The sequence below is a fragment of the Schistocerca serialis genome, chromosome 10 (assembly GCF_023864345.2).
Source record: "Schistocerca serialis cubense isolate TAMUIC-IGC-003099 chromosome 10, iqSchSeri2.2, whole genome shotgun sequence".
Taxonomy (NCBI): domain Eukaryota; kingdom Metazoa; phylum Arthropoda; class Insecta; order Orthoptera; family Acrididae; genus Schistocerca; species Schistocerca serialis.
Genome location: NC_064647.1, coordinates 110,548,335 through 110,558,408, shown reverse-complemented (window position 1 = coordinate 110,558,408; position 10,074 = coordinate 110,548,335). Strand labels below are relative to the sequence as shown.

Sequence of the window (10,074 nt, the reverse complement as noted above, 5' to 3'; positions counted from 1 at the left end):
GTCTAGTCCTTGAGGCTTCTCAGTTGGGTTTGTCTGTGTAACATTCCTAACAGGACCAAGAGGCTGATTGTTTGTGTTTGTCCTTGTCGTGTTCCTAACTGGACCAGGGGGCAGACTGTTTGTTTTTTCCCCTGTCACATTCCTTACTGGACAACTGGGCTGCTTTTTTGTGTTTGTCTGTGTCACGTTCCCTCTGGAACCAGGAGGCTGGACAGTGGAGTGTGGGTGGTTTTTCCCAGGCACATCCTGTACAGTGGTCCTGTCACATATGAAAAGTAGCAATAAATACTCTGCCAGTAGTAGTATCCGATGAGGCAGTTGGGGCTTGGTAAATGTCAAAAGCTAATTGAAACATTATCCTATCAAGTAAGATTGGTAGTAATAAAGGTGTACAAGTCACATTGTAGCAAGTCTTGCAAACAATAAATATTTCTGAAACTCTATCAGACTAATAATTTATGAGACAGAATAGCTAGTGACTACTTGTGCCCATGAAGTGGAATTGGTAGTGCTGCCAACTGACACACACAGAAGTACAAAGGACATCAAGCGGGAGGAGAAGGATACTATGGGGAAGCTGAGAAAGGTAGTAAGGTATTATTTTTTATTTCTGATGCAATCACTTTTTTACAATACAATCATAACTGGTTTCAGCCTTTAAAACCCATCTTCAGATACTATGGGTGGCATTTGATGAACAAGGGTTCATGTATTGTCAGTAATTAACAACCTAACTAATTAATACACTGAGGGATAGAGGTTATACCTCAAATTTAAAAACTGGCTAAATATTAACTGTTGGATATATTGTGAAAATAGGCAGTCAAAAAAATGAGCTGTGAACAGCCTTCTCTGAAATTTCAAAATATAGAGGAAAACATGTTTCAGTGATAGAGACTTTAACTAGACACTGATAGTATCTGCATAAAAAAATATAGAGTTTACTAGATCAAACCAACATTAGTGTTGTGCTTGGGAGAGAAAGCATGAACACATGCCATCACTCAAGAGAGACACTACTGAACACACAAGATCACAATCAAAGTAACAAATGGCTTGGTTGCAGTCATTTCTTAACACATGACTGATGCTAACAGTGTTTGGCCAACACGTGACACAGACACACTAAAAATGTTGACATCCGCGCATGACATTACACTGTTCTGCTCAAATTAATGAACAGGTGAACTGTGACCAGGTGCAAGGTGGCATGTGCAAGGGCAAAGCATACTTGTGTCCGCATCAGTGTCATCTCACAGCACTACTCAGTACCAATGTAAGCAAGCAGAATGGGTCCATGGATGGTTGAACTCCATGTCTTTATGGTCTCGGAGTCACTGCACATTGGTGGGCTTCCAATCTCTAAAATATAGTCCTGTTGTTAACTACTGGGAGAAGCAGAGGCTGTTGAACACCTGCTGTGGCACAGGAAACTGGCCACAACTTTTGCTGGCAGATATCTTACATTATACCAGAGTTCCAACCACCAAAAATGGTTAACACTATATCTCTGCATACCCATGATGAAGAAGAAGCCAGAAGAAGGAACCAGTTGAAACTTCAAGTATTTGTAGTGGCTGCTGTCATTTTCTGCAACTTTTATCTGAAGGACCACAAGCCCAGATTTCAGTTACTCAGTACTTCAGGAATCTGTTTATTAAAACCTGCTTTCTCTTGTAATTTTTATTGCAAGATTAATTTCCAATTGAAATTCAAGGAAGCTCAGAATAAAAGTAACAGCTATTAACTCAACTCACTAGTGGATTGAGCATTAGAAAAGGTATCAGAATCTGAAATTAGATGTGGTGATTTATTAGATGCTTTGCATACACTGATAAGCCAAAATATTGTGACTACTGCCCACTGTGATGATGGATACTGCCTGGTGCAGCTTCAGGTGTGTGATGTAGTAACAAAAGTATATAAGCCAAACAGCCATCACTGGGGGATCACCCAAGTGAAGATATTGGCTGCAAATGGAGAAATCCACTGAGATAACCAGTTTTCACAAAGGGCAGATTACTGTTACACAGGGCCTGTGAATGAGAAACTTGAAAACAGCAAAGCTGGTCAAATGTTCACATTTTGCTGTCATGAGCATCCAGGGAAAGAGGTAGGAGGACAGTGAAGCTACCACTAAATGGTTGGACGACCATGACTCTTCACAGAACATGGGGCTTGGAGGCTCTGTAGAGTAGGAGAGTTGGTGATCTGTGGCATCTCTGCCAAAAGAGCAAACTGCTGGTACACACACAAGTACTTCAGAACACACCATTCATCGTACATTGCTGAACGTGGAGTTCTGTAGCAGACCACCCCTACATGCCACATGTTGATCCAACAATATCATCAGTTGTGATTGCAGTGGGCATGAGACCATCAGGATTTGACCGTTGATCTGAAATGTATCTGCTCTTTTGGTAAATCACATTTTTGCTACACTAAGTTGTTGGGGGTCTCCACAACAGCCTCATGGAGGTGAATGGAGGCTCAAAATGTGCAGCACACTGTGGACATAGACTGGTGGGAGCAGTATTATGCTAGAGGATACACTCTGCTGTGCCTGCATTTGACCTGTGGTAGTAATCAGAGACATGATGATAGCTGAGAAACACCTGCATCTCTCCATGCTTGATGTCTTCGCCAATGGCGATGTCGTCTTTCAGCAGTACATTGTCCGTATCCCATAGCCAGAACTGTGCTACAGTCATCTGAGGAGCATTATACTGAACTCACTTTGATGTCTTGGAGACAAAATTCACCTGATGTAAATCCTTTGGAACCCATCTGGATACCCTTGTGGGTATCAGGTGCCATCAGTGTATGCACAGATCAGCAGCCAGTTATTTATGGGAATTAACATGACCTGTGCATAGGAATCTAATGCCACATACCTCCAAAAACCTACCAACAAACTGTTGGATCCCTGATATGCAGATATACAAGCTATTAAGTAGATGGTCATAATGTTTTAGCTCATCACTGTATGTGTCCTGCCATGTGGCAAGTCTGGGGAGGATCTTTTTTTTACAGTGTGTCTCATTTATATATGTTTATGCATGGCACTATATATCTTGCCTGCTGAAGCCAATTAAGTACTGGCCAGCAATTCTGTCTCATAATTTCTGAAATTCTGATCGATGAAAATGGCACCAGATCAGCACTTCAACCCACCTCACATAATGGGTAATGACTTTACCAATCAAACTACTCAGATACAACTCACAATCTGCCTGCACAGCTTAAATTCTCCCATTGCCTTGCAAGCTTCACAAAAACTCTTCAGCACACCTTATGGTAATAGCAATCTCAAAATAAGGACTTTCCTAGAGAAGTGGCTTAGCCACAGACACCCAGTTTTTTGCAAAAAGATCTATCTGAGTGTATTCTGTTTTAATGACATGCTTCTTGATTTGAATTCCATTCCAAAAGACAGTGTTAATCTCTAAGAATAAGAAATTTTTCTATCGTACATGATGGCTAGCAGGACAGTGAACTGAGACATTTTTTGTATTGTGTACATGGATATGGATATGTGTGTGTGTGCGAGTGTATACCCGTCCTTTTTTCCCCCTAAGGTAAGTCTTTCCGCTCCCGGGATTGGAATGACTCCTTACCCTCTCCCTTAAAACCCACATCCTTTCGTCTTTCCCTCTCCTTCCCTCTTTCCTGATGAGGCAACAGTTTGTTGCGAAAGCTTGAATTTTGTGTGTATGTTTGTGTTTGTTTGTGTGTCTGTCGACCTGCCAGCACTTTCATTTGGTAAGTCACATCATCTTTGTTTTTATATATATATATATATATATATATATATATATATATATATATATATATATATATAAACAAAGATGATGTGACTTATCAAACGAAAGTGCTGGCACGTCGATAGACACACAAACAAACACAAACACACACACAAATTTCAAGCTTTCGTAATCCACAGTTGCTTCGTCAGGAAAGAGGGAAGGAGAGGGAAAGACTTAAGGATGTGAGTTTTAAGGGAGAGGGTAAGGAGTCATTCCAATCCCGGGAGCGGAAAGACTTACCTTAGGGGGAAAAAGGGACACAGAGGGAAACATTCCACGTGGGAAAAATATATCTAAAAACAAAGATGATGTGACTTACCGAACGAAAGCGCTGGCAGGTCGATAGACACACAAACAAACACACAAAATTCAAGCTTTCGCAACAAACTGTTGCCTCATCAGGAAAGAGGGAAGGAGAGGGAAAGACGAAAGGATGTGGGTTTTAAGGGAGAGGATAAGGAGTCATTCCAATCCTGGGAGCGGAAAGACTTACCTTAGGGGGAAAAAAGGACAGGTATACACTCTCACACACACACATATCCATCCACACATATACAGACACAAGCAGACATATTTAAAGACAAAGACAATCTCGCAGGAGAGCTTCTGTAAAGTTTGGAAGGTAGGAGACGAGGTACTGGCAGAAGTAAAGCTGTGAGTACCGGGCGTGTCGTGCTTCGGTAGCTCAGTTGGTAGAGCACTTGCCCGCAAAAGGCAAAGGTCCCGAGTTCGAGTCTCGGTCGGGCACACAGTTTTAATCTGCCAGGAAGTTTCAGCATTTAATTAGTTTACTGATCCATTAGTTGGGGTCAAGAATAGTCATTTTGTCTCATATGGAATGTTTACCGCATTTATTTTTGAAGTATTATTTTGATTTATTAATTTTTCCACAACTTCAATATAATGTTTTTTTAAAGGATTGTTGGCATTTTGTTCGTCTCTGAGTTCTCTCCCATTTACCTCAAGTGTTACGTTATCAGTGTTTTTCACACCTGCATGTTTCCTCTCTTCATTTATGAGAGACCATATGGTCTTAACAATATTTGTTGAGATTGATATATTGTTTTCATTGCACAGCGATTTACTTTCCTTTATCAGTTTTGTGTACGTTTTCTTCCTTTCCCTACACGCATCCTTATTTTCTTTGACTGAAAACAACCAGAGTTCACACTCAAAAAAGTGCTCTTTCACCAGGATAATGCAACAAATCACATATCAATGATAAAAATGCCGAAAGTGCACGAATTGGGCTTTGAATTGATTCCTCATCCTTCCTACCCACCAAAAAATAGCCCCAAGTGACTTCTTCCTGTTCCCTAACTTGAAACTTTTGCTCGTTGGGAAGAAATTTTCATCAAATGAGGAAGTGATAGCTGCAGTCAACGAGTACCTTGTGGAGCTTGGCAGAACCCATTTTTCTGATGGGATGAAAAAGACGAGGATGACTGGACAAAGTATGTATTGCTCAAAAGACACTATGTTGAGAAGTAAGGTGAATTTTTTATGAAACAAACATTTTTTCTTGATTTGAACCAAACTTATCAAATCTCTCTTGTAGGTCTTATAAATTTCTGAGAATGTGTGTATGTAGGAAGCAATTCCATGGGAGCATGCCAAGGACTATGCGAAAACCATGAAACAACAGAATTACCATATTTAATCAACTATGAGATGCACAATTTTCTTTGCAAAATTCAAGTGCATTGTACACTTGAATTTAGTAAACAAAAAATGTCCAATGTTCAATTTAAAATTCCCACCAGTCTTAAAAATGTCCATATAATCAATGCTGCAGAAACCTATCTCTAGCTGGCAACATTGGATTCAGCTGTCAGCAGCAGTGCACCAATGCAATGAACATGAGTTGTGGGGATTCACAAGCTTGCTAAGACTGTCTCCTCCCTGCCCTGCCATCACAAACCGAGAACACTGTCTAGCCTATGATGCAACATTGCAGTCTACAGTGCCAGTGAACTGGAAATGAAAGTGATTTGTGTTATTGGTAAAAGTATAATATTTTTGTTAGTAGCTAGTTTCATGACTGAAAATAATAAATTAAACATAAACTGAATGTAATAGCACATCTAGAAGAACATGTAAACAGAGCAGAAGAGCAGCATTTCAGCCCTCCTGCAACTGAAGAAACCATTCACAATTCATGGGCCATTAAAGGAGAACTGAACAAAATGAGGAAGTCTAAATGTGTAAACAGAGGACTGAATGAAAGATGGTCAAAACTAGAAGATGATATATTGAAACAGATTCCAGGAGGACTTACTTCACAATTGCAAGCTCTTGATGTCTAGATAAATAAACCATTTAAAATGTATATGAGAGAGGAATGGTACTAACGGATCCCAACATGAATTCATGCCAAAGGGAGCTTCAAAATGGCCTACAATCAAACAAGTGTGCCAGTGGATAAAACAGTCACAGTCGCGTTAATCATCAGCTGAGGGTCTCAGTTAGTCATAATTTATTCCAGGGAAAAGCTGCACGGTCATCAACAGTATCCGTTCTTTCGAGAACAGTTACTGTCTTCATATATATAGTTAAAGGCTACCCAGCCATTGACCTTTGTCTGTGCAGATGCGCACAGGTTGACCAAACTATTACGGGAATTGCCAAAGCGTGCGCGAGTAATGAGTGGATGGGCAACTGTCTATAGGGTACATTACATATGTAGAATCGTGGACAGTTGGGAATGTGAGTCTCATGGGAGGCGTGCAGGGGATAAGTTCCTGGAGTCGCGCTATTCGTCTGCGTCCTCGGTGGCTCAGATGGATAGAGTGTCTGCCATGTAAGCAGGAGATCCCGGGTTCGAGTCCCGGTTGGGGCACACATTTTCAGCTGTCCACATCAAGGTATAACAACAACATCTGGCGGCAGCTGAAGGTTTCAGTTAGTCATCATTTATTCCAGGGAAAAGCTGCACAGTCATCAACAGTATATGTTCTTCCAAGAACAGTTACTGTCTTCATATATAAAGATTGGAATGTTGTTGTTGTTGTTGTGGTCTTCAGTCCAAAGACTGGTTTGGGGCAGATCTACACTCTACTCTATCCTGTGCAAGCTTCTTCATCTCCCAGTACCTACTGCAACTTACATCCTTCTGAATCTGCTTAGTGTATTAACCTCTTGGTCTCCCTCTGTGATTTTTACCCCACACACTTCCCTCCAGTAACAAATTTGTGATATCTTGATGCCTCAGAATGTGTCCTACCAACTGACCCCTACTTCTAGTCAGGCTGTACCACAAATTTCTCTTCTCCCCAATTCTGTTCAATATCTCCTTATTAGTTATATAATCTACCCATCTAATCTTCAGAATTTTTCTGTAGCACCACATTTCTAAAGCTTCTACTCACTTCTTGTCTAAACTGTTTATGTCCATGTTTCACTTCCATACATTGCTACACTCCATACAAGTACTTTCAGAAAGTACTTCCTGACACTTAAATCTATACTCAATGTCAACAAATTTCTCTTCTTCAGAAACGCTTTTCTTGCCATTGCCAATCTATATTTTATACCCTTCTTAATTCAACCATCATCTGTTATTTTGCTTCCCAAATAATAAAACTTGTTTACTACTCATTTCCTAATCTAATTCCTTCAGCATCGCCTCATTTAATTTGACTAAATTCCATTTTCCTCATTTTACTTTTGTTGATGATCATCTTATATCCTTCTTTCAAGACACTGTCCATGCCATTCAGCTCCTCTTCCTAGTCCTATGCTGTCCCTGACAGAAGTACAATGTCATCGGCAAACCTCACAGTTTTATTTCTTCTCCTTGGACTTAAATTCCTACTCGAAATTTGTCTTGAGTAACATCATGGACAAGCTACAACCTTGTATCACTTCCTTCTCAACCACTGCTTCCCTTTTTGGCCCCTCGACACTTACAACCTCCATTTGGCCTGTGTACAAATTGTAAATAGCCTTTTGCTACCTGTACTTTACCCCTGCTAGCTTTACAATTTGAAAGAAGGTTTTCCAATCATTGTCAAAAGCTGTTTCCAGGTCTACAAATGCTACAAACATAGGTTTGCCTTTCCTTAACCTATGTTCTATGAGATGTCGTATGGTCAGTATTGTCTTGTGAGTACCTACATTTCTCTGGAATCCACACTGATCTTCTCCAAAGATGGCTTCTACCAGTTTTTCCACTCTTCTGTAAAGGATTCATGTCAGTATTTTCCAGCCGTGACATATTAAACTGATAGTTTGGTAATTTTCACATCTTCCAGCACATGCTTTCTTTGCAATCAGGATTATTATATTCTTCTTGAAATCTGAGGGTATTTCACCTGTCTCAAACATCTTGCTCACCAGATGATAGAGTTTTGTCATGGCTGGCTCTCCCAAGGCTATCAGTGGTTCTAACAGAATGTTGTCTGTTCCCGTGGCCTTGTTTCAACTTTAGTCTTTCAGTGCCTTGTCAAATTCTTCATTAAAGACTGAAATATATATAACAAATATGTCACTGCTACACTACCATGAAGAGAATGGCATAGGAGAGGAAGTCAGTGAGGGCTGCATCAGACTAACCAGAAGATTGATGACAAAAATTAACTGCTAATTAAGAGTATGGAGAATGGTACCAGAGTTGTGGTACAGGAACTGACAAAGACCCTACATGTCGCATTTGATAAAGAAGACATGGAGAGGTTAAGTTACTGAAGCAGGACCCAAGGAACCTGAATATGGTGGTAAACCAGCTGAATGACTGATTACAATTCAGGAATAGCTCTGTTAATAATATAGCATGTCTGGTCAAAATATTTTTTCTCTTGCTGCAGCTATAACTGGACTGAAGAGCTAATGAAACTGGTACACCTGCCTGATATCATGTAGAGCACCTGTGAGCACCCAGAAGCACCGCAACACAACATGACGTGGCATGGACTCAACTAATGTGTGAAGTAGTGCTGGAGGAAATTGACACCATGAATCCTGAAAGGCTGTCCATAAATCCATTAGAGTATGAGCGGGTGGAGATCTCTTCTGAGCAGAACATTGCAAGGCATCCCAGATATGCTCAATAATGTCCATGTCTGGGGAGTTTGATAGCCAACAGAAGTGTTTAAACTCAGAAGAGTGTTCCCAGAGCCACTCTGTAGCAATTGTAGACATGTTAGGAGTTGCACTGTCCTACTGCAATTGCCCATGCACAATGGACACGAATGTATGCAGGTGATCAGACAGGATGCTTACATTCGTGTCACCTGTCAAAGTAATATCAAACCATATCACTCCAACTGCACACGCCTCACACCATTACAGAGCCTCCACCTACTTAAACAGTCTGCTGCTGACTTGCACGATTCATGAGGTTGTCTCCATATCCATAAACATACATCTGCTCAGTACAATTTGAAATGAGGCTTGTACAATCAGGCAACATATTTCCAGTCATTAACAGTCCAATGTCAGTGTTGATGGGCCAAGATGAGGTGTAAAGCTTTGTGTGTGCAGTCATCAAGGGTACACAAGTGGGTCTTCAGCTCTAAAACGTCAATTATGTTTCACTGACTGGTTTCATACACTGACACTTGTTGATGGCCCTGCATTGCAATCTGCAGCAATTTGTGGATGGGTTGCACTTCTGTCACATTCAATGCTTATCTTCAGTCATTGTTGGTCCCATTCTTGCAGGATCTTTTGTGGTCGCAGTAACATCAGAGATTTGATGTTTTACCAGATTCATGATATTCGCAGTACACTTGTGAAATGTTCATATGGGAAAATCTCCACAACATCGCTATCTTGGAAATGCTGAGTCCCATCGCTCATTTGCTGATTATAAAACAACGTTCAAACTCACTTAAATCTTGTTAACCTGCCATTGTAGCAGCAGTAACTGATCTAATAGCTGTGCCAGACACTTGTCTTATATAGGCATTGCAACCACAGTGTCATATTCTGTTTGTTTACATACCTCCGTATTTGAATACGCAGACGTATACCAGTTTCTTTGGCGTGTAGAAGGGTGTGCCAAAAAGTAATCCCTCCAAATTTTTTATTCTGTTCTCAATACTGGTTGACGTATTACATGTCACACATATTACTTGGTCTATTTTCCTGCTTCACTGAAGAAAGTTTCAACTCTCCACTGCTAGAGGGCTCTAAATTGTAGCATGTAAAATTACAGTGTGTAATTTAACTGTGTCAGCACATGAGAAACGGCATACTGTAATCCAGCTTCCAACTGCAGAAATGTTTGTCCATACATGGGCCACTCTCTCCATCAGCCTGACAATCC

At 40.6% G+C, this 10,074-nt stretch overlaps 2 non-coding genes across 2 annotated transcripts; both read left to right on the top strand.

Moving 5' to 3' along the window:
• The first annotated feature begins 4,479 nt into the window (after nt 1-4,479).
• On the top strand, nt 4,480-4,554 carry Trnal-caa (transfer RNA leucine (anticodon CAA)). Its single transcript has one exon. It is a non-coding gene; the product is annotated as a tRNA-Leu (tRNA).
• A 2,017-nt stretch (nt 4,555-6,571) lies between these two features.
• Trnat-ugu (transfer RNA threonine (anticodon UGU)) lies at nt 6,572-6,645 on the top strand. Its single transcript has one exon. It is a non-coding gene; the product is annotated as a tRNA-Thr (tRNA).
• The last annotated feature ends 3,429 nt before the right edge of the window (nt 6,646-10,074 follow it).